General features: G+C 38.7%; 1 protein-coding gene across 6 annotated transcripts in view; it reads left to right on the top strand.

The window, feature by feature from the left end:
* LOC310903636 (uncharacterized protein) overlaps window positions 1-25,963 on the top strand; it is a 503,466-nt gene that overhangs the window by 254,241 nt on the left and 223,262 nt on the right. For all 6 annotated transcript variants that reach the window (XR_014587628.1, XR_014587629.1, XR_014587630.1 and 3 more), the window contains one exon: window positions 17,047-17,195. The gene's annotated coding sequence lies outside the window, so the exon portion shown is untranslated. The remainder of the gene's footprint in view (window positions 1-17,046; window positions 17,196-25,963) is intronic.

The following is a 25,963-nucleotide window of genomic DNA, read 5'->3' on the forward strand; positions in this document are numbered from 1 at the left end:
GAAAAATTTGGAGTGTTTCTAGTGTTTTTGATCCTTTATTTCATACTTCTACTACTGCATTGTTAGAAATACTGTCTAAACTTAGACATCATATTCTCCACTGTAATTACTGTTTCCTAGCTGGGTCTAGTCTTTTAGATCTGTACCTTACTTTTTTCAGCATTGTGGTAGTATATATACCACTAGTCTAATCAGCCAGCTTCTTACTGTACCTTCTGTTATGACTCCAGTGTCTTTTTAGAAATTTAATATGGTCATTCTTTGTATTATATTGGAATTTCTATCAATGCAATGTATCTTTTTAAGAGCTGAGGGCCTAGGAAATGCTTCATCCTTCTTTAAAACATTTGTGTTGAGTAGTAAAGCCATGCTTCTCTAAATTGTTTAGTCTGTCTCATAGATCAATCCTTGGTCTATGAGACCAATGAGAGGTCTTGCAGATGTAGGTAGCACCTACATCTACACATAATGTACAGAAACTAGGTTCTCTAGACAATGTTAAAATAGTACAAATACTGCTCAGTGAATTGAGGCTTTTTTAGGAGCTGTGTGTATATAGTAAGAGCCAAAGCATTAGCCTTTATTTAAAGACTAAAATTAGTATTAGCTGAGGTGGATTTAGCTGAGACATTTCAATACGATAGACATTGGATATATTTTAAAAATTTGGTTGGTAGAAGGCAGCAGGAGGGGAAAATGCATGTGGCCCTAAGCACACAGAAAGCTGTGAACCTGAGATTTTTTCCTCCTCTTCCCTCTTTTGTTTCCAATCCTTGCCTCTAGAAGAGACTGCAGATAAACAGCAATTCTGAGGTATGGTACCATAACAACAAAAGTATTCCAAAGAGGGTGGAATGGAGAAAGGGGAGATCCCATAGGACAGCTCATACAATGTCGATAGTCATATTTTGTAGTTCATGCTGTTCTCACATTCAAAAAAAAAAGTATAATTGAGACCAATCCCCTAACTGACAAGAGTCCATTTAAAGCTGAATTACAATTGACAATAAAACATTTTAAAGGAATCTAGTCCTTTCTTTGTTATTAACTTTTTCTGTGTTATGCCAAAGGCAGCACAAAGATGTAGAAAGGGGAAGGAAAAAATGATTCTTAGCTCCATGGAAAAAACAAAATGTTACTTCTGCCAAATGAGGACCCCAAAGTACAGGCACTTGGAGGAATTTGAGACATAATATTTCAGTGTTTTTCCTTGCATTCCATTTGTTTTGTCACTTTTCTTTCCACCTTTCTGTTGACATGCTGTCTTACATCAGCCGCTCTGGGTCTAGTTCTTAACCACTTTAAACCTTAGTTGTAGCACTCATTTTCCTTCTTCAGCTTACCTTCACAGTGTTTCAGGGTAGTTTAGAGAAGAGTGTTGCCTTCTTGAAACTTTGATTTCTGTAATGGTAATGTATCAGTGTGTTGGAAGTTTGTTTGTTATCCTAGAATAGGATGACAAAGTTTCAAGTCTTGTCACTAGCTAGTCCTAGGTTGGAGAGAAAAGGAAGACTTCAAAAAACCACTTATACCTCTATGGTACAGCTAAATGCTATTATGGTGCATCTGCAGATATTTCTGGTGACTGGTTTTGGTCTAATTTGTTTGCCATTTTGATATACAATATTTACTCTCCTCTGCATTTTTTAATATCAGCTTTTTAAGCTTTGAGTTCTGTGTTCTAATTGCCGTGGTCTTCACCAATAAGAAAGTCTGGTTTTGGCCCATATTCATCAAACTGGGCTTCGTATTCTTCTAGCTAGATACACCCACCATGCCTACTCTGCGAATAATCACATTGCATTCAAAATAAAAGCTTTCCTTGTGGTATGTTTTTCTATAATGATGGTAATAATTCCACTGATAACTCCAGCGATGGAGAACATCTGAACTGCATGATTCTCCTTATACATGTGTAGGTGTCCAGTCTCTGTGTGTGGACCAATCCTTTTTCAAGTCTCATACAGATATAACTTGTCTCAAAGCCCATCAATCTGAATAGCCCTATAGTATCAGTTATTTTGAAGTCTTGAATCCTTTGGAACCACTGTTTCACCAGCAAAGAAGTCAACTGTGGCTCAGCTAATAGATACCCTGGCATCTCAGAAATACCATTTCATGGCTGAAATAAAACAGGATTTAGATTATTATACCATAACCATAGCTGTGTGATTGAAGACTGTTAAATTCACATGAGAATGTCTGTCAGCTTTCCTTCTGATAAGCAACTCTCCCTTTCTACCAACAATCATTTCAATATATTTTCAAAGTAATCTTTCCTTGATCAGTAGACTACAGTATTCTATCATTTTGTAGGTTTTGTTTCCTTCATGGGTGAATACTTTTACCAAATTGCATTCAATATCTATTAACTTGGATTTTTAAGAGATCAGATGGCTTCTATATCTCATTATGTAGTTCTTTGTAATTTATTATTTTTTCCAATAGACACTGTTGCATACTTAAACTTGATTTCTGTTCCATCGTCCTATCTTACAAACAGGATCCTGACAGATGTTTGTCTTATGAAATCATGAACTTCTTGGGAGTGTATTTTATCTCCCTCTCTCCATGAAGGAGACCTTTCTACTGAATTTTTACTCTCCAGGTAGTTTGTTCCAGATACTCAAATCTTTGTAACTACTTTGGTCATTGCTATCTATCAGAACTGCTTTGATGGTGAGTTGATTTTGTTTTAAACCAAGGTGAGCTTTTACATTCAGACCTCAGTCTGTTTTTACACTGTTCCACCTGCTCTTTAGCTCTCTCAATTATTTGTCAGAAGTCAGTGTGACCTTGAAATTTCAAAACACTGAAGTAAATAAACCACACTCTTGCTACTTTTTTCAAAGGGTCAGATTCATTAAGAAGGAATTGGATGATTTTGCTAAGCTGTGGAAGCAAAGGAAGTTGTGCTGTTCTTACTTATTCTATTTCTTAAATTGAGGTTTGCCATATTATATGAGATTCCATCCTAGAGATGGAGCTGTAAGTGTGCTTGGAGCCCAGAGTACTCAAGCTACAGCTGCTCTGAAATCAATTTTGCATTAGCATCTGAAAATTCATGTCCAGAATGATTTTTCTGTGACAGAAATTTTCTCGTCTATATTATGCATAGCTACTGAAAAAAATGGGGAGGATAAAATTATGCTCTTTATTTTTTGTACTTCTACTTTATTCAATTTTTAAGAAGTCTGAGAAGCCCTTTCTTATTGTTGAGAGTATTGTGGATAGATAAACTCTCAACCATTGATGGCTGGTGCATATACCGTATTCCAATTGGGGCAGCTTTGGGATCATAACTCTTTGCCTAGAAGATGTTAGAGCAACTTGTAGGCTGTGTGTGAATAGATGGTGTAGGTGTTTTGGTGGACTTGTAAAAACTTGCCTACCATTAAGCATTAGATCCAAATATGCATGCGTCCAGTCACAGTCAATAGGAGTTGCATCGTTTTCTTGTGAATGTTTAAGCAGAATACATTAGTAGTTGTTGGACACAAGTGTTCCTAGAAGGGCAGAACTGCTGTTAGCTGTTTGCAGAAGTTTAAGGTGCATTAATCTTATTTGAAGCTGTATGCAGGAACAGGAGCTCCCTAGATATTTTAGTCAACTTTATCCAAACTTAAGAACTGATATGTTCTGAATATTGTTAGCTTTACTGTGCGTATTATGTTAGTGGTTAAGCTGATACCACTATACCGCAATTCACATTATGATGGTTCAGAAAACAAGAAGTCCAGCTGAAGTTTTTCTCAGACTCAACTTTGATTTTAATATTTTGTTTCTATTTCCCTTTGTAGTTTATTTTATGTGGTATTATGCAGTTTAAAATATATGGAAGTTGTATGTTTGTACATAAACAAATGTATTCATACATATGTAGTGTAGTTTGGGTTCTGGGATGATATGCTTGTGAGAGAATGTATTACTGAAAATCTGAAGCCCTCTGCTTGTCTGTACAATAGAACTACTAAGGAACTTCCAGTAAACAATTTTCTTGCTAACTTCTGAATACACTCATTTTAGGTCTGAGTATGACTGTGTATCTGTCCCTAGAGTGGCCATGCTACAACAATTGCCCCCCAAAAGGACATTTTATTCACTCATAAATAAAGCAGTTTCTGAATTGTAGCTGATGTCTATTGTATTTGAGAAGTAATGAAGCTTCTGTGTAGACTGGAGGCACTGACCTAGAAATATAAACAGGGAGCGCATGTTCTATGCTTACGAATTACTGTTTGTGGTTTGCTTTGATAATTTTTGGCCTTTATGTAGAAGTAGTCACTTGTAGACAACTGGCAATTACTTTTGAGGCTGTGGGTTTAATCCATTAATATCCCCTAATCTAATGCAACCATCCAAATCAAACATTCTTCTGTTTTGTTTTGTGTTTTTTTAAAGCCTGCAGGTAATAGAAGCTTCAGAACATTTACATGTGTAGTGTTACAGTAGAAAAGTCTGAATTCTGCAGTCAAAGACCTGGTAAAATCCCAAACTCATATTAATGTCACTTCAAGCTTCTAAGGGAATATTTTGACTGCTTGCCATTAGCCCTATTGCTTATGGAAAAGCAAGGAACGAAATCAAAGCCCACTGGCTTTTAATACATCTTTCTAGGGGAGGTCAAAACTTGGGCCAAAGAAAATGGGGGACCCACCCCAGTGTCTGTGCCTAATGACATTAGCAGATGTGACTAAAGAACAGAAAACTATCTATGAAATCCTCCAAATATCCATCCTATCTAGTTTACTGTAGAAAATGCTGGTACTTCTGGGAAGATTTTCTTTCTGTATTTCTGATTCTTCTGATATGGTAAATGTTAGGTTTCCTAAATGAGGAAACAGCTGTCTTAATTCCTAATTTGTAAGATTTTATGCAATGAGATGTGGAAATACAGACTGTGGATTTCTTGTGTTATATCCAAACAACTTTAAACCCAAACCATATTTTAGTGGAAATGTAAAACTATTATTTCATTAGTGTTTGATATTAGTAGAGTGTAAGAAATTTCATCAGTAAATTACCTTGCAACTGGCAAATACATACAGCAAGCTCTTTAGAAATCTGTCCTCATCTGACTGTCAGGGTCTTATGGAAAGCTAGCCCATAAGGTGCCTTCCACTGTCGTTGCTCTAATAGGCTGAATCAAGTCCTAGATAACTTTGGAAGAGTCAGGCTGAGGAAATCAGTTTAATGCGGACCGAGGAGGCTTTAAACAGTTGCATTCTTTTCTCTGCCTTAAATTACTTTTTTTGTATAGTGGGTCCGTTGTTAATAGGTGTTTTTTTATTAATTCTGAATCTTAGTTTACTTAGGCTCTCTAAGCCTTATCTCCTTCTGGTACTGCTGTGTCACTTTTGGAGTATAAGGTCGTGTTTATATGAGGAAGGCAGTGTGGAGGATTCCAGTTCTCTAATCCTAGTAATTCCCCTACCAATGACAAGAAGAAATAACTAATAGATATAAATTTGATAAACTTCTGGAAGTCTTTTGCTGGAGAGTCTCGGTTTCTGATTTGTACTAGTTTAAGTCATTCTGTTTGCTTACAGAAATAACCTCTTTCCCATCTGTTGTATTATTGACTTAGATCTTTCAGGTAGTTATCTGCAGTGGTGCATGCAAACATTCATAGTTTAATATTGTCAGTTTGAGCTTACTTCCTATAGCCTATTGATCATAAACCATGAAAAATTTAGGATACATTTCATCTTATTTTAGAAGTTTGTAATAAACTTTGGAAACCTATTGTAAATGACTTTTACAATAAGGGATGTCTCTACGTTCTTCTTTTTGATGCTTCATACTTCTATGATGCTTGATAAATTTTACTCTGTAGACCAATAGCTAGTAATTTTGAACTAGCTTAGACCGTGTTTGCTTTGTTTGAATAACTGAGTGTGTAATCATGCATGCAGACACTGAGTCATAGCCTACCAACTCAGCTGACAATAATTGAAAGTGTTTCCTCCTGATGGCTGGCTATATCTTGCCACAAGTGAAATCAGTAGGTAGTTTTGGCCTGTTCCTGGTTGGGAAATATTGTCACAGTGCTGGCTAGGTGCCTTCATAAATTAATCTGCATTGATAGTCCTTGGGTGGGTCTCTTCAGAAGACAATGATACATTGGAAATAAACTGAGAGTATCAACTGTGTGTTTAAAATGTCTGTTAAGTCATCTTGCTGCATTGGTTAGTTTGAATTAATGTGTTAGGTCTACTGCCCAGACCTTCCTGCCTGCATTCAGGTGGGACCCAAGGCATTTTTTTTATTTTTGTTTGGTTTGTGTACATTTTTTGCAAAACTGGAGTTGCAGCTCAAGCTAGTGCACTGAAGATAAAAACCCAATGTGAGTTTGAGTAGATGTTTTCAGGCAAATGCTCTGGAAAAACATGCTACCTGGCAATGGTAAGTGTGAGACCACCAAATTAATATGGCCAAAGTCCAACTTGTCTGTTCATCTACAAAAATAGTCCCCTTCTATCTGTTGGTGAATAAAATAGCGTGTTTCCCCTTAAATCAGCATAAGACAAATGCATCAGCCTTACTTTCTGGATGTGCAGTCCCTATTAGTTCTGGGCACCATTATATTCAAAGGTTGTCAAAAGTTTGGAGGGAGTTTGGAGAAAAACAAAATTGAGAAGCTGGACTGGTGGATGGTCTATGTTAGGAAAGAGTAAATTAAATATAGTGACTGATGTTCTGGCTGACTCTCCTGCAAACTTTGTAGTGATGTTGGGCTATGGGCAAGACTTTCAGTAATAAGGGAAGCTGTCTCTTTAAAACTTGTCAATTACTCTGCTCTAGCTCTGGCCTTGGGTTATTTCACACCAAAAGTACTTAGATAATGCATCTCCTGGTGGTCTTTCCAGCCTTGAGGCTGTTCAACTACACTGAACTGGTGAAGGCTTGTGTTCCTATGGTCCCTGTCTTTCTAGCTGGTATTTCTAATGAGAATGGAAAACTTGTCATTCCTCCATGATGCAGAAAAAGGCAGGTAACTTTATTTCATTGTAATAGCGTCATCAGTAGAGGATGAATGGGGGGGGGGGGGGGAATGTCTCTGAAAGATTAGTGTTTGAAGAATCACTGGAAGACATTAAATGGGAAGGAAAAAGGTCTTTAACCCAGCATTAAAAGACTGAAGGATTGCAGATCCCATACAGAGCTGACAATATCTTGGATCATTTTATTCATCCATAAGGGGAAGACTGTTTCTTGATTGGAAACTCTTCAAGTGTTTTAATAGTAAGGGAAACTGAGTCTGCAAAAAAGCATGAGTTCTTCTAGGCCATAGTAAGATAGGGGAAAACTTAGATCTGAAGAGGGGAAGAGGCACATTTGATGCTGGAGGGTAAGAATACTTTACATGTTCCCTTTGGGAATGGTGGAAGCCCTATTAAAATGAGTCATTTTAAATTTAGATTGAATGAACCACTTCACAATTTACTGTGGGGAACAATCCAACATTGGCAAGAGAATGAACAAAATGACCTAATACTGTAAAGATTGTCTATCTCCGTTTCCTGTAGGTCTATGAAATGTCTGACTTTTGCAGGATTTGATTCCAATGTGACCACCAAGAAAACGGAACAAGGAAAGTTTTCTTATTCTTGGTGTGGGTGTAGTGTTCCCATGGTTCTTTATGGCAGTCCTAATTGAAATGATCTGAAATCTTTAAACACAAAGCCTTCAGGTTTAGCTGGGGTATGCTGCAAACTGCTGAGCCCTGCTAAACATCCTTGTAGCTGCAAAAGGCACAGGGTTCTTAAGCTTTTATTTGAATAGGCTGTAGCTATTATTAAAATAACCTTCAAGTGTTGACTCAAAATCCCTTCACACTTTGCTAAAATTGTCCTGAAATTTCTGTCATTCTCACTAATGTTTCATTTTCCATCCCACATGCTGTACTTAGCATTGTGAGAATTTCTCCCTCTTCTACCTGCTGTGTGTTAAAAAATGTTGGTGTCATTTTCCTAAAACAAATAAGTAAAGTTAAATTTTCCCTTTGATCATTTCTTCTGTTCTTATTAAAAAGTACATTGTGTTTAAAGCTTTCTCTTGTCTATTGTTTAAATGACAACTCCACATCAGGTGGTTATAAAGTTTGTAGTTACAAATGGAAGTGTTTTTAAGTATTTATAATCATCTTTGTTTAAACTGTATAGAGGCAAGGTAAGAGAGGCACAGAAAACAGTGCCTTGCTAAAGAGAGTGTTTTTGTGAAAGGACATTTTCTTATCAAGGACTAAGTCTCTTTTTCCTCCAGCATATGAAATATTTACTTGTTAGGCAGTATCAGGAATACCCATCTTCCATAGTGCTACACCAGCCCAACCCATCAACGTGCTGGTTAATTAAGTGTGACCTAAACCAACTTGACTTGAGCTCTGCATTAAATGCACAAAACCCATTTGAGCTGACCAGCAGCAGAAGTGGTACTCAGAGAAATTGAAAAGGATTTCTCCCAAATGCTTTCTACTTACTTACAGCACTCAAGTAATGGCTGAAGATTAGCATATGACATGACAGATTACATTAAGTCATGTCTTTCCAGTGCTTTATGACAGCACTATCACATTAGCTTCTTAGCACTGGCACATCGAGGCATGCAAATGTTTTCAGACCCTCTTATTCAAATCTACAAGCTGACATGGCAGCCTTGATATGATTATTAGTCATTTGAGAGACTTTAATTCACGTCATCAGATAACAGGTTCTGCTAAAAGGTTAGAGAAACTGTCTGCTTTTAATGAAGCCCTCAAAAAAGACCCTCAAAACCTCACTGCTCACAGAGAGCCTGATTTGACTTTATTGACAAGATCCCCCTAAGAATGAACTTGAGTTGAATAAGTAAGCAGGCATCTAGAATGAAAAACACTGACTCCATTTAAAAATTAGACCGAACTAGGTTGAAATCCTGTCTTCCACCTCCCATTTTTTCTTTCTAGTTTTATCCTAGCTTTGAAGGCAAGGTACTGTGCCCGGAAAATGTTTTCAGCATGTGATGTTGAAAGGGGAAAGGTGGAGCGAGGACTGGTCTGATACCTCAGTGGTAGGCTTCCTTTGTCATGCTGAGCGGAGGGTCACTGCAGCTTGACACAAAGGGTTAACTCCTGCTATCTTGTGACCAGGAACAGAGTAGTGTGGTTGCAAAATGTTTGACCTTTTTAGTCTGTATCTATTAATGTGACATTATATTCAGACATTATTTTGTGTTAAGTCATGGTGAATCTGCTTTACCTTACAATAGAAATTCTTTGTAAATGAATTCCACGTAGATCAGTAGAGACTGGCACAGGCTTTGCTCTCTTTCAGAAGAAAAAGGGATGAGGTGAAAGGCTGTCTCTCCTGAGCAGGAGAGAGGGAAGGATCCCTTTCTAGGTAAAAGGGTTATTTGTTGCTAGAGCAGCGATTTGTCTCTGGAGTTGCAAAAGGTATGGGAAAATGCTAATGATCTAAGCCAGCCCCCAAGCCAGAGATGTATCTGCAATGTTGCAGAGAAATTAATCTGAGTTCTTAATCCCTCTGGCATCAGTGTTGCAGTGACCTCTGCATCAGTAGCGTCTGTGTCAATGTAGTACTACCCGGAGTATGCTGACTTCCAGAAAGGTACTGCCTGGACCTCATTGCAGGCCTGGTGGCTAAATGGTGTGTTTGGTTGGGCTTGTTACCTGCTCCTTTATCATAGCGTAAGGAAGTTGGAGTTTGCTTCTAGAAGACCTTACAGCAAATGGTTTAGAGATCATTTTACTTAATGCTTCAGCCTTAATCTAGAACCTCACTTGGTTTGCCTCTCAGCAATATGCTAACTTGCAAAGTGGTAGAGAAATGTATTTGTATGGACAGACACAGTGTATTTAAGCTTATTGTTGCAGTTAACTGTAACTTTTGTCCTAGTTTTTCAAAACACTAATTCAGAGTCCCTAGCATAGGACTTGTATTTGGGTGACTAAGGTGTGCATAGACTGAGAAAGAGTCTAGCAATTGACTGCAGCTGATTGACCTCAGTGTAAAAGACCTGGTTTGTGTCTCCTTTCATGTTGCCTGTGAATGTCACCCTTTATAGCATGCACGCTCCAGTAAATCTGGTTTTGTTCCTTCTGAATATAAATGGTGCAATATATATGATGGTGAATATAAATGGTCAGGTAGGTGCAGAAACAGTTATGTCCTCTACTGTCTCTCCAGATCCTCCCACCTTCACTTGCCTCTGCCATTCCTGCAGCTTTGTTCTCAGTGGACCCCTCAGATCTGATCAACCTACTCTGCTTTTTTAATGGTCTTCCAGTCTACCAGTCCTTTTTTGCTTTAGCAAAATGGGCTGTTGTAAATGCCACCAGTCTAATTGGGATAGTACTTCATCCCATTTCCTAATGGTTAATGACAGCGTGAGAGACGAGGTTGTGGAACACCAGCTCCTTTGTTACTGCTCCTGCCCTCATTCTCTAGACCTTTTCTATGCTTAATCATAGCTCCTTACAGTACAACACTCTTCTTGTGATCTGCTATCAACATGGACTAAGCTTCTTGTGTATCTGCTTCACTGAGTCTCTATCTCCTCTCAAATCTGTCTCAAAATGTATCTTCAACCTCTTATGCTTGCTGTTTTTTCTTTCTTTGGATTTATGACCAAGTGTTTTAATTCATTAATCAGTGTCTTTATAACTCCGTTCTTTAATATAAAACATTGCTTGATAATGCTTTGTACAGTGTTTTGAGCCACAGTTTGTAGGAAGGCTGCTATACAACATTGTCACTGTGCTGTATTCTAACCAGATTTTTGCATGTTTCTCTACAACAATAACAAATCTTCAATTACATTATCGTAGAATCATTCAGGTTGGGAAAGACCTCTAAGATCATGAAGTCCAACTGTTAACCTAGCACTACCAAGCCTACCACTAAACCATGCACCTAAGCACCACATGTACCCATCTTTTAAATATCTCTAGGGATAGTGACTCCACCGCTTCCCTGGGCAGCCTGTTCCAGTGCCTAACCACCCTGCAGATGAAGAAATTTTTCCAAATATCCAATCTAAACCTCCCCAGTGCGACCTGAGGTCATTTCCTTGTGTTCTATCACTTCATGCTTGTGGGAAGAGACTGACCTCCTCACCTTGCTACAGCCTCCTTTGAGGTAGCTGTAGAGAGTAAGTTCTCCTCTGAGCCTTCTTTTCTTTAGGCTAAATAACCTCAGTTTCCTCAGCCGGTCCTCATGAGACTAGTTCTCTAGACCCTTCACCAACTTTGCCTTTTTTAGTACATGCTCTGGCGCCTTCATGACCTTCTTGTAGTGAGGGGCCTAAAACTGAACACAATACTATGTGTGGCCTCACTAGAGCTGAGTACAGGGGAACAATCACTTCCCTGGCCACACTATTTCTGATACAATCCCAAATGCTGTTGGCCTTCTTGGCCACCTGAGCACACTGCTGGCTCATATTCAGCTAGCATTGCTATGTCATTGCTCATAAATTAATTTGCAAGCCTAAAATAAGAATTTGACTTCAGTCTTGCCACTCTCTCACACATGAGTTTTTCCACTAAGCTTGAAAGAGATTGGAAAGATGTAGGGTCTAGGGCTTCCTGTCTATGGAACCCTCCAGCAGATGAAAATGGGGGGGTTAGAACAGCTCTCAAGTGCATCGTTGATACTTCCTACCAATGGCAAAAATAAAGAGATACAAAATTGATAAGGACAGGACACAATGGTAGTAACAGGTCATGAAGCTGAAGACACCTTAATATGTTACTGCACCCTGTGGCAGTGGGCGCCCTCCCTTGCATCTGGCACCACTGTCCCTCTGTCAGTGAATGTGATGGTGTAGACGCAAGCCTTGAGTTTGCAGTCTGGTAAAATCCCAAACCCAGAAGGGCTTAATCCTGCTTTGATTCAGCAGAAATGGGAAATAGCAAAAAACAGCTTTCAAACCAATGGTTCCAGTTTGTCCCTTCAGCCGATTCCCAGGAAGGTTTAGCATAGCTACTGACTGTATTAGGATGTGTTTGGTCCGCCTGCATCTCTACTGCATATGCATTTCTGGACCTCGTTTACCTGTTCCAAAACACATCAAAAACACATCAAGTAGTAGGCTGGGTAGAAGACAGGGATTAGAGAAACACAAATGATTTTAAAAGCCCTGCTGAGTCTCTGAAATTTTTCAGGAGATTCTGTGCTAGCAGTTATTTCTATCTTGTAGTTTAATACAAGATAGAAAATCCATACTGCTTTGTTCCTCTCTGCCTATTTCTTGTGCATGGAATACATGTTAATAAAGAATCTATCCAAGACCTTTCATTACTTCCAGCCTCCTGCCATCCTAATATTCTCTTTTACACAGGTTATGAGCAGTTCCACTGTCTCAAAATTATTTTAAATGTAATTTAGGCCAGAATGCTGGAGTGACAAATGCCAGTGAGTTGAGAGGGTTTGTTCACCAGAGGCTGCAATCTCTTGCGACAGCTAACTACAGCTCTAATCTTCATTTGCACTCTCCCAGTCCTGTAACAGATTGCATTTCTCTCACCCTTTCTCTCTCTCTCTGTTATTAATTCTTCACCTTTAAAAAGATTAATACCTTTCAAGAAATGGACTTGTGTGCTGATTCAACTATTCTGAGTGCTAATATATGGAGCCCACAGCACTGAGAACAGCAGTTTGATATCCACCACCTGATGGACCTTGATGTACAGCCACTGTTATCTCAGGTTTTCGTGGTTTGTGAGGCTTAACACTTAATGTACTTGTGTACAAAGGTGCTGCTAGTGGGAATGAAGCAATTGCTTTAGGAGTTAAGAGAACTACAGGATAGTTTTAGATTAATTCTACCTGCTAATCATACATTTCAGCATTGAAGGGCTGACCTCAGTACCTGGATTTCTTGTCAACAAAAAAGCTTTCAGTTGCCCTACCTGGGGATCAACACAAATATAAGGTGTGATAAAAGGGAATGGCTGAGCTAAGTGACAGAAATAGCAGGAATCACTTAAATTTGCCCTCTACCAGAACAGAAGATGATGTTGACTTCACAAGTTATCAGCTCATTTTCTCATTACATTATGCTACTGCTGATATTGAAGAAGTACTTCAAGTTGCCTGCCAGTGAAGCCTTCCAAGGATGAGTTAGATAAAAACTCCATCTTTAAATGCTGGCATTCAAATATCCTCTAGCAATCTAATGATCATGAAAGTAATAATTATCGTTATTACTGATACCTGAAGTTGTATAGAAAGGTTTTTGTTTAAAAAAAACTTAATTACTTGTGCTGTTATTGATCACTTTCAAGCCTTGAGTGGTCTTGTGTTCTTCAAGCATATTGTTTTCTAATTACTTAATTCTAGAAATTTTAAATGTTATGGTACTGAACAGTTGGCCTTTCAGGCTTTCAGGAAATGGCTTACTAGCAAAGGACAATTCCAGGAGTATGTTAAGGGAATATAAAGAGAACCTAAACTGATGCAATGTCTGAGAGATTAGCTTTTCTCCTTTAGCATGTCCTATCTCTGTATCATCCTGGGCTGTCTTGCCACACGCATTTTTCTCTCCTTTTAGTCTAACTGTTCTTCATACATCAGTTCTGAGGCTTTGTTTGAATTAGAAGACTTTCAACTCTTTCCTAACAGATATGGATAGATGTATTTTAACTAGCTGACCTTGAAATGATGAGTATACACTGTATACCTTATATAGTATACTATACCACCCAGTTCCGTGCTTGGTAAGGTTACTTGAGATTTAATCAAGTTTCTCTGAGCATATTGGACTCACTGAGTGCTGGATGATCATGGTTTATGTATTTCTGACACTGAATTGCCTCAGATATCCCAACCAATGCTGCATTCTGAAGTATAAACATACTATGTACTTCAGGTTGCATCGGATTTATTTTAAACATGAATTAGCTGGTGGATGTGGTGCCCAAACTGCTCTTTAGCTGTCACTTTAAAACATATATTTAAATCCTAGGCTATATATGACTGGATTTGATTTAGCACTTGGTCTTAAACCACAGTTCAGTTTTAAAGTGAGCCAATAGTTGTTTGTTTTTTTTTGCAGTGACAGAGGATTTCAGAATGAAGTTGATTTGACAAATATTGTGGGCGTTATATTTTTATAGCATGAAACCTTACCCTCTTGTCACTGAAGTTAAGGGTATCCATTGATTTGTATGTGAAGAATGGATGCAGCCCCACGGCCAACAGGGCTTTAAGACACTGCTTAGTAGAAATAAACCCTTGGGCAGATGGCATTGTCCAAAATACTCTTGGCAAAAGGAACTGACTTAGAAAGCATTTAAACTTTCAGTTTTTCTTGGTGATGTAGTATGACACTTGATAAATGGGTATGCTATTACATGAGGTTGGTATGACCTGGAGTTGAAATTAGCTATAGACCTTAGAAATAAACCAGTATTGATACATCTCTAGAGAGAAAATATTGTCATATTAATAGCTGGAATTTGTATGTTGCAAGTCTGTGAATATATTAATGCACGTCTATAAGACCATACAGTGTGTATAATTATGCACATGTACGAGCTGTACTTCTGGTCTGTTGGGAAGATATCATCTTAAGGTCAGTAGAGGGGGTTCTTACCTTTACAAGGCACTTGTCCATGCCTGTACTTCACTACATTGTCTAGTATCTCTTGAAAGCACTTGTCTTCAACACTCTGCCTTGCCACGCTGTCTGTGTGGTAAAGATTTCAAAAGAAATTACTGTGTGATGGTAGGAAGTTCATTCTGCTCTGTGTGGGTCCTCGTATGGAAATGGTATAAGTTTTATTTGAGACAATCAGGTCTATTTTAAAGGATACGCAAGCCAGAAAAAATATTTTATGTACTTTAATGTGTATAAATACATCATCTGCAACTATTTTTTGTCATCCAATTCATCAGTCACTAAGGAGAGAGACAGAGCCTTGCCCACCTTTGCTTTTTGTGTTTGGTGCGCCTCTGAAGCCAGCAGGCAGAAAAGGCTCTTCTTGGTCACGTCTTCGTGTAGCTGTGGGGAGCCTGAGCAGTAGGGCTGGCAATGAGGACACCTGGCTGCCACCTCCCTGCACGTGCCCTGACCAAGGTTTCCACACTCAATGGGCAGTGTGGCAGGCAGGACTTCTGAGAGCAGAGTAGCACAGTTAGGGCAGGTCCCTGCTCTCCTGAGACCACCTCGCAGGGTGTGACGGGATGAATGAAAGCAAGGGCAGCTGAGGATCAGGCTCTGCAGTCCTCATGAAGAATGGGAGAAGCCTTGTGCCTGTCCAGAAGCCAGCTGTCCCCCTGCAGGGCAAGAAGTGACTGTCCCTCAGAGTGATTGTGCAGTGGGTCAGCACTCTGCTTTGCTGCCCAGGACAGAAAGGAGTGGCTGTTATCCCCCAGTCTACATGAACCTCACCATGCTGTTCCTTCCTTCTAGCCAGGAAGGGTTTATGCCCTGTCTTACAGGAAACCATGCTGCATCCTATGGCACGGTATATTTGGAACATGAGCGAAGACTGTCTTCCAGCTGCCTTCTTCTGAAGAGACAGCTTGCAGGCAAGCAGGCCAACTTCAGTCTGATGCTGAAGCTTTTCTCATGTCTGTCCAACAACAGGAGAAAAGCCCATTGTTCAGAGAAGTGACAACAGTAAAGATAAAAAGGAGTTGCCACTGCTTTCTGACATTACTAAAGGAACTCTATGAGGATTGAAATAAATACGTTATTCACAAAGCTGTTTTTCCTCCTCATTTTACTATGGGGTAAGCCCCTGTGATGCTTTGTTATTTAACACAGGTGTAAGGACGCAGTACATGACTCCCTCCAGTCACTCTTGTGCTTAATTCAGCTGAGGTTCCAGAAGGGCTGAGAGGTTATGGAAGATATAGCTTGCAAAGTAGAAAGAACTGGCACATAGTTGGTTGGCTTAATGAGGTGCCCAGCTCCATTTCATCAGCTGAGTGATAGTTCACAGCTTCTTGGCCTGCTACAGAATGGCAGCAGTGAGACTGGGATAAAAATGCAGCATTCTAGATAATAACTCCATAACAACAATTAGGAAATCCTAACTAGTTAATGGCACCTAACAGCCTATCTTATGAACTGATATTTAAAAATTAACTCTATCTTTCCTGGTTGTTTTTGGTTCGTGTAACAAGCATAGGTTAGTGGCTCTTATTTCCTTTTGACTTTAATCCTTATTTTCTGTTTTTTATGTAATAGCGTAAATGTAGTGTTTTAACGGGAAACGTTTGTTTAGGGTAAGTTTAAAAAAAAAAAAGTGTTTTTCAAAGATTCTGTAAAAAGTGTGGCTTAAAAAGAAGCTGGAATTCTAAGTGAAACTACCTGACAGGAGGAGATCCCTCATAACACAATGGGCTGTCACTGTGGAAATCCTTGTCTCATGATGGTGTAAATGCTAAAATTTTATACAGGTTTAAAAATGATAGGGGTAGATCAAGGGGAAAAAAAATCCATCAAGGGTCATTGTATACAACAGCAGGTGTCTCTGCTGGAAGAATATTCTGGTTAAATGTTGGTACATACTTATCTCTGTGCCTGTGTTTTTCAGTGTCTGCTGGACATTGTCAGAGACCAGGATACTTGGCTAGATGGATCTGTTATCTGACATGGTTCTATTAAATACAGCAAAAAAGAAAAGTCTGGGGAAATAACCTTATTTTACTAAAATATTTAATGACTTCTTTATTCTTGTCCTCAACATTGGAATGACAGCAAGATAGACTCTCCTATCTGCGAGGCTATGTCTGTCCACAGGGTTCTTGGAAATTCTAAATTATGATTGTATTAGCAGTGTGACTTTTGGAGTTGATAAATTGTATTCATTCCCTAAGAAAGAAGGTGTTGCTGGTATGGATAGATTTATTGCTTTATTTCAATAGCAGCCATAAGCAAAAGAGCTATTAGGGCTCAGTTGTTAGACAATGGATAATGTTTGTTTTTTTTTGTAGAAATTAAGCAGGAGTAGTCAGCATGGTCATCTAACAACAGGGCCACTTGTTCACATCTAAGGAACTCCTGGTTTAACTCTATCCCATTCCCTTCCAGGCACAACGTCATGGTGAAATTCTAAGGAGGCAATCATTGTAACCCCTGGGAGAGAAAGAAGAACTAATGGTTAATCCACTACTGCACAGAGAGTCCTAAATGCAGTTGTACAGCAGTGCTGATAAAAGACCAAAACAGCATCCTGTCAGGTAGGTGCACTTCCTTCTTGATTAGAGGAAATATTCCAAAGGAAAAATGGGGCCTTGTCCATTTACTTAAGACAGAAGATACCTCCATGACCTTCAGCTATAGATCCTGCTCATGTTTGTGGGCCCAGGGAAGAATGGATATTAGAGACAGGTTTATGGGGAACCAGCAAATAGCTGTAAAGTATTCAGGAAGAGGGCTGTAGAAGAGAGGGAGAAGGACTTGCCATTGGGAAAGGCTGAAAAAGCAAAATTACACAACTAAGCGTGACACAAAAAGGAACCCCTTTCTTCTCATTTTAGCAATTCCCAAGTGTTTAGAAGTTGTTCATTCACTTAAGGATAAAAATCAGATCTGAGGTGGTATCTTTTACGAGGCTTGTTAGAACTTGATAAAAAGAAAGTTGGCCTCTAGCACAGCATGTTGCCATGAAAGAAACAAGTCTGAAAAGAAGATAAGAATTACAACTCCTTGGATAGGAGAGTCCCAAAGGTTTTACAGATACCAGGTCTCAGTTGAGAAGGACCATGGAGAGACCATAAGAGAGATTCTGCGTTAGCTATGAAGCAGGTGCTCTGGGCGGATGAAAGTCTGAAGGGCATGTGATGTCTGCAAGGGCTGACTAGAGGATACAATGGCAGCATAGCTGATGATAGGTGCCTGCTAAGATTTAAAAACAAACAAAAGCCCACAGAGACCATCAGATAAAAAATAATAAAAATCTATGTAACAGCTAGCATGGTTTGATTCCTGTTTTTTAACCACAGTTAGATTTTAAACTGAGCTGGCTCTTACTAGTTCTTGTCACGTTTAGCATGGTGGTTAGAAGTTTGCATCCTCTAGATTGTAGCTGGATTTTGGATAAACAAAATGATTCTGTTTCCAAGCCAGCTTAATGCTCTAACTCCATAAATATTAGCATTCGTCTTTGGTGCTGTTTCTTGTGCTCCCACTAGTCTGTTTGCATATGTGTAACCACCAAACACTCGCTAAAATATACTACCTGAAAAAGTGATTCAGCCCACTAGTTGTGCCATGAGGCATATATCTGAAAATTCACACAGAAAAGTGAACAATTCTAGTAAGTAATCTCGTGTATAATACAATCAGTCCTTTTCAGAAGACTTCATACACAGTAAAATACTACCTTGCTTTGCAGAAACTCAGTGCATGCTTGTAAAAGTATCTGTGTAATGATTTTGAGAGGTCCTTTAGCACATTCATTGGAAAAATTTACAAGATTTTGGAGGTAAAGTAGTGGCATTTCCATATATGCAAATGAAAACAATTTTAAAGACTTGAGTATTTTCAAAAACTGTTATTCAATCCACTCATAAGTATATTCAATTTGTGTGAGCAGCATATGATTTGTATAAGAAACTTAGCTGTAACAATGCTGGTAGTTTTTCCTAAGATGGCTTATTTGGAGTGATCATTTGAACCTGAAGATAAGACAAACTTCTGAAGAAGGTTAAGAAACAAAGTTTCTAGTAGGTAGTTCCTCAGTAATTCTGTTCATTCATGGTACATAACATATAGCAGCATAATGCTCAAGCTTGTATTAAGACTCCATGCAGTTTAGAAAACAAAGTTTAACTCTAAATGTTACTGTAGTTTTATAGTTCTGCTTCTGTACGAACATTAGCTTGCCAATCCATTCTGTACATTCTTCTGTGTCCACAGGTGTAATTCACTTATGAGTACATATAAAATCAATTCTGTATGTGTGAGTTGCTTGTAAGGTGCTTTTTATTCAATAGGTATCAAAGGTTTTTATGAAGGGAATTAAGTACGATCATTGTCTCTACAGGTAGGGAACTGAAACCAAGCAGGGCTTTGTAGATCTGCTGAAGCCCTAAAAGTAGTTCTCAACACTGGTGGTTTTCTGAGAAACTTTAGACAGTATGTGACAAACTGTATTTGCTGAACACCTGTCCTGGCCTCTCCAAAACTTTATTAAAAGTGAACAAGTACCCCCAGCAAACTCCTATTTTGGAAGAACAGATATGTAAAGTTTTAGCTGGGTTGATGTTACTTGGAGGTTCAGTGGGAGGTTTCATAACTGAAGTTAAGGGCAGAAGGCAAACTCCAGTTTTTAAAGTGAAGGTATTTGCATCAATCCATGGCAGCAGAGAGGTAACTGGCACTAATTAAAACAATATAAACACTTTTAAGATTCTAGACTTATTGCAAATCTTATGCCAAATGAAAACACTATACTGCATTTTGCTTGTTTGCTGAACATATGCTGCCCAATAATGTATAGTCTGGAAGTGTATAGATATACGTATATAGATGCAAAAATGTGTATAAATATACCAATGTGTTTCTGTGTATGTACTCTTATATTTTATGATCCATCCTTTCCTTTCTCTTTCTGTAGTAAATCTTAATCCATGTTTTCATTTTTTTATCTTCCTGGTCTTTGGTTTTAGAGCAACCCTCGTGGCCTCGGGTTTTGCTCTTTCAGCACTACTTGTAGTGCCCATTGCAGTTAAGTTGTGTTTATATGAAAAGCTTAATTGACGCTAGCAAAAAAAAAATCCTCATTACTTTTCTTAAATAATAAGTGAAAGAAAGTTTTGCTTCTATGGGGTGACTGAAGCTGTAGAACCTATAGCCTCCATGGTGATAAGATTAAAAATCTGCACATTTTGTTTGCCCTTCAGAATGATTGCAGTTCGTTCTGGTGACATTCCATCTGGGAGTTACAAGTTAGTTCATTCTTATTTGTGAGTAGCCAGTACCTTTCACCCAGGCATGTATAGATTATGGGCTGGACTGCTAAAATGTGTGTCAAGACAGCATCCAGAAGCTAGGGGGAATGACTGCCCTAAGACACCTTTTCTCATCTCTCTTGAACTTGATCCACATCTATTTGAATCATTACTTGTTAAGCTGAGATCAACAAGTAAAATAGTCTTCACAGAAAGCTTTCTGCCAGTTGGTGATTTCTGGAACACAAACCCTTGCCCTGATTCGTAGTCCTGAAGAATGTAAGAGGTTGGTTTTGAGGTAATAAAATCTTCAAACTCTTGTCTGTTGTGAGAAAATTTCCCTTTCACGATGTGGCAGTTCTCTAGCTATTTTATGTTGCTCCAGCCAGCTGAAAAGCATCATGGGATATTGTATATTAGAGTGTTATGCTCTAACTTAAGAAAGTTATCTTCTAGCTGAAATCCAAAACAAAGGGATATTCTAAAATATAGTCATGAAATTGTGTACCTGGTTTATGTGCGCAGATCTTTGTAACAAACAGCAAATGGGGAAATTAGTCATAAAAATCCCATTTACCAGTAACAGAGTTTGTGCCTGTAGACTGCTGAGCACCACTATGAATATGGCCAATATAATAAAAGGAGCAATCAGATTTGATGGAAACATTGGTAATCAGATTTTCTAGTAAACTTTTGTAAGGAGTGTTTGTGCTCCTGTTCAGTATATAATCAGGAGGTTGTGGTATTGTACAGTCCCATTTCCAGCAGTTACATTCAACTGCATCTGGTTTCTCCATGTCTTCATTCAAAAAAATATGACAATCAGAACACGAGCATAGCAGTGACACAAAGCATGGGGACATTTCAAAAGTCTGGCAGGTCATCTTTAGTAATTGACCATAATTATAGCCTTTTTTTTTTTTGCTGAATTTTGTTAAGTTGGTTGATTTTGCCATCATTTTCATGAGTTTCATGGGGGAAGAATGTGTGGTAGGAAGACTGGGTATGGGTAAATATAAAACGGGTTGTGGATCAGCGTTCTCTGTGGAAACATTTTACTAAATTTTACTTATTTTAGTATCAAGGATTTGTTAATGTGGTTCTGAGGATAAACCATTTGGACAGAAGTTAATAAAGCAGATTTTTATATGTCAAGTATTTAAAGAAATTACAGATTAGATTACATGTAATTGACTACGTCCTTTAGATTGACAAGTTAGGATGATCTTATTTTCAATAACCTTTTATGTTTAAGGCATTTCTTTAACGGTTTCAGTTGCAGTTTAAAAATAGAAAGTCTATGCATGTGCTTCTGCTTGCTAGGGTACTGCAAACTTGATTTCTGAGGTTGCTGACAGCTTCTGAAAGATTTAGGAACTGTCAGCAGGAAACATTCCCATAGAATCTGTACTGTGAACTTTTTCTGGAAAAACAGCATCATTTAGCAGGTAATATATCTGCAATAAAAGTACAGTTATGCAATAATGTCTCATTAATATGGCAAATCATAACATGGTCTTTTCTACTTTTCTATTCAATTTTAAAAGGAACTTGTGGAAAGAATAAGTTTCCTACTCAACTAGTTGGTTAACTTGGTTTATTTCTGTATATTGTTGTTTTTTAAACTTTGAAATAGCTATTTGATTTGTATGGGAGATAACAGTTATGACATTTTATTTTTGAACAAACAGATTTCCACTTGGACTTAGATTAATACAATAGAATTCCCTCCCCCCCCCTCTTTTTTTAATATGTTAGGATACTGCTGGAGTACTTTGTTTGGTATGTAACTGCTAATTTATCCTTTATGTCTTTACGATCTTGTCAGTGCCTCATGTCTTCCTAGTTTTTCTAATCTAAAATAATCCCAGTGAAATCCTTTGATTGTCTGTTTGGACCTGATCCACTTCTAAAGCATGAATGTAATGGGCTTTATGGCACTTACTTGGAAGTAATTTATCCAACAGAGTGAATATAGATACTTGTTTTAATAAGAATATGCTTTATGGTAAGTGGGGACAGCTATTTAATTAGCCAAAGGGAAAGCAGTTCATGATACAATCTGTTCCAATCATCTTGGACATTAAACAAAAAGTCAGACCAAGTTATTTATGTACATTCACTTTATTTGCAGTTGCTTTGTGTAACTCTTGGTAGAACTTTACAGCAATATCTGGATAGAAAAGGATGTGTATTTCTTTTAAAAAAAATAAACAGGAGTTTCACTCATTGCTGACAGGACTTCAAGTGCATATGTATTAAAGCAGTTGACAGTGGCAGCAGTGCTCAGTTTATCCTGGATAATACACTCTTTTGACATTTGGTGGTTTACATCTTTCTGGTGTGAAGGCTAATGTTGGATGCTGTAAAAGTATTACAGTTGTCGTCTTCTTTCTAATGTGGATTTTTTCTATTGCCTTGAGCTGCCTATTGCATGGATAAATAAGATGTATTTCTGAAGCATAAGGATTCCCATGCAGTGCTGTAGAAGCTGTTAGGGTTTTAGGAGAGATTAGAGCAGCATTTGGAAACTAAATGGAGACATGTTCCCTTCAGTTCTTCTGACTGTATTGAGTACTGGCTGTTTACCTGATTCCTTATGTGTTATATTTTGCCATTAGAAGGAAATACAGCTTTAAAAAAGTTAATAGCAAAGCAAAGAAGGGAAAGTGTGCAGACTTTAAAGCACTCTTTGTTTATGAGTATTAAATACTTAGTTGCCAAAATCTAACTACAATGCTTCATTTTCCTGCAAAATTATCTTTGTTTAAGGGACAATACAGAAGTGATTTGATTTAAAAGCTTCAGTGGACTCCAGTGGTCTTTGGATCATGCCTCAAGGAAAGAAGGACATCTCATTTATCCAATGAAGTTAGAGCTATTGCAAACACAGGGCACTGTTGGAAGGTCTCTCTGAACAGTCTCTAAGTGATTCCCTTAACCTTATCAGTGACTATAATATATATTTTCAATTTGTAAATTCTCTCCCCTGACCACCATTTTGTTTGTAGAAAATCCTTTAACGTCTTTTCACTCAAGTAGGTCACCAGGATGTCCTGAATAACTGATCTCATATGCAGTTTGTCAGGTCACAGGAGCCTATCCAGGATTTTCTGTAGTAAAGTCTTCATTGTGGTGAACAGCCACAGTATTTTTTCAGCGTTATGATAACATACAGATATCAAGCATACTCATTGAAGAAGAATGCCTGTAGCAATAGGAGTGAAATCCCAGGGCCAAGTTTATTTTGTGCAAAGAAAAATATCAAAGTTAAGGAAGGGCTTTTCTTATGGCTCCAGTTTCCAACCCCATCTACAGTAACTTGGAAGAGTTTTTGATATAAGACAGCGGGTAGTGTATGCTGATGGTTTCCCTCCTCCTCACAAATATGTATCACCAGCTGGTTTATGTGACCCAGCTTGTTCCCATGAAGTCAATGGTAAAGCTAGGATGTTAAGAAAATATGGCCCGTGTACAAACACAAGTTATGACATACCCTGGAAGCCACTTAAAACCGGCAGACTCATGGCTTTCTGCTTGTCAATGCAAGAAGTCAGAGATGAGCAACTATTGGACATTGTATGGGTGCCTTGAGCAGGTCATTATTTGGATCATGAAGATGAGTAAAAAAAAAACTTGAAAGCGTGGCAAAAGGGAGAGAAGTATTGCTTGGGTGACGTTATTATAATGCATTTCCAAATTAAAACAAGCTAGCAACCCAGCTCTAGCAAACCAGCAGTAAGTTACATATCAGTACCAGACTTGTTGCTGTGTCCTGTCCGAGCATGATAATAGACGGCCCAAGCTCTGTTCAAAATTATATTTGAAAATGAAAGCAAAAAATTAAAATGGCTATTTATTACATACAAATAGTAACTGCCCCAAAACCCAGAGGAAAACCTGTCTGAACTTCCTAAGGCCTGTTTTCTGGAAGGTGCTAATTGCCTCCTAAGGGATGCCAAATGCTCTCAAATCCCATTGAATTCAATGAACTCCAATTGATGCATTTCAGTGAATTTCCAATGAAGTCAGCCCTCTCAGCACTACAGATTCAAGGGCTCTCAGCAGTATTCAGGATCATGTCCTACACAGACAAACAAAACGATGTTAGTACAGTGCCCTGGCTGACAACGGGGGACGTTAATAAATCAAGACCATCAATTAGGAACTGCATATTTGCACTGCTCATTTATACCCTCATTCTTCAGAGTCAGATACATCTTTAACTTTGTGCACTGCATATAGTCCCATTGATTTAGATAGGGAACTATTCAGTTCAACTATTCAGTTCATATTCAACTGAATATGCACCTAGTTCTTTGCAGGGCTAATGCCAGAGGGTTTTAATCCCAGAAGATTTGAGAGCAGGGGGAACAATTGACAAGCTGTTTGCTGTTCTGCCATTAGCCAGACAGCTGACCGTCCTCTGGAGCTGCTCCTCCATCTCTACTGGTAACAGCTTGGGGCCCATTTTGTAGACTCTGATTCAGGTGCTGCTGCAGAGGCCGTTTAGCCATGTGTGCAGGGGTTTAGGTGCATGGGATGACCTCCATGTTAACCGTGGGGTTAAAAGTGCCCTCACTTAGCAAAGCTCCAAGATTGAACAATGTATCCAGGACAGGTTTGCACACTGACCCTTAAAAATAATGCAGTAAACACTTCTTAGCACCCCTCTGGACCTTTGGGGACTTGAACCATTTTCCCCATACTGGCAAACTTAGCTTCTTATTATATTCCATTGGCATCACTTACCTATCATTGACATGCAACCGCCTTTACAGTGAAATGCGGTAGCCATTTCAAAGTGACATTGTAACGCTTCTGAGAAAGGACAGGCATACTGTAATGACCACAGATCACCAGATCATTAGATTTAATCTCACACAAAAGACCTTCAGATCTACTAACACCTGGATCCAATACTGAGTCAGAAGAAAGAACATTATCTATGGCATCACTAAGCTGTTCCTGCAGTGGTAAGCTTGCTTGGAGGTCTCCCCTCCAAATACTAAGCAGCCCAACCTGCCTTAGCGTTTAAGATCACAGCACAAGGTGGTATGGCTGCAGGCCATAACTCTAATGAAAACCTGGTACAGTGGGTAGATTGTTCCTGGATCTCATTATGGGCAATTGTTCCACTGCTTCTGCTGTTTTTAATTCCTAAACATAATATTTACCTCTGAGCATTCAAAGTTATTTTGAACTTTATCTTGACAAATCACTAAGGGGTCTATTCTTCTTTCAATGCATGCATTTAACTCTCATTAATGTTCATATGAGTTATGCGCAGAGCTCGGCTCCAGCAGGTTTTTCCAGCAGGGCCTGAGTCTCGGCCCTTATATGGCGTTTCAAAATTTCTCGTGCTTCTGAACAAACATAAAATTCTTCTGCCCGAATGGAGCAGAACAGTGCTTCCTCCCACCCTCTGCTGTGACCTTCTGGTCTGCTACACAGATCAGGCCTGCGCTGCAGCAGGCGGTCTCTGCCCCCTTCTCTTTCCCCATTTCCAGCCGTGCTTACGTATGTGTGCTGGGATTCCTAAGGGCCTGCCTGATTTAGAAAAGAACTCATTCAGGCTCAACGTAGAGAAGCCTTGTGCAAGCTTTCACTGTAGGGAAACTGGGGGGTGTATTTTGTACTGAATCAGGCTCTAAATTACGCCTGACGCTCAGTGAACTGGAAAGGAAAACAAGCTTGGGTATGTTGCACACCATTTTGATGTTCTGTGAGCGCTCTGCCAGTCTTTCAATTATACTTCCTGAAGATGCTTTTGCTTTTTTCTTCATATTCTTGACAGTGTTATGTATCCTAGACTGAGCCCCTTATATCTAGAAACCAACAAACCCTAAAGGAATTAATTTTTAGACACAGGGACCCAAAGGTTTAAGAGGATGAGTGACTCAGTATTGTTCATACTGTATTAGCTACTGTAGCAGGAGTTGAGAGACTTAGCATAAAGGTTTTGGAAAATTATGATTTCCTGGGGCTTCTGCACCAACACTTTGATACAACGCAGGTTACTTTATCAAGCACTGACTGAAGCAATCTCAAAG

This window comes from Anser anser, assembly GCF_964211835.1.
Source record: "Anser anser genome assembly, chromosome: 8".
Taxonomy (NCBI): Eukaryota; Metazoa; Chordata; class Aves; order Anseriformes; family Anatidae; genus Anser; species Anser anser.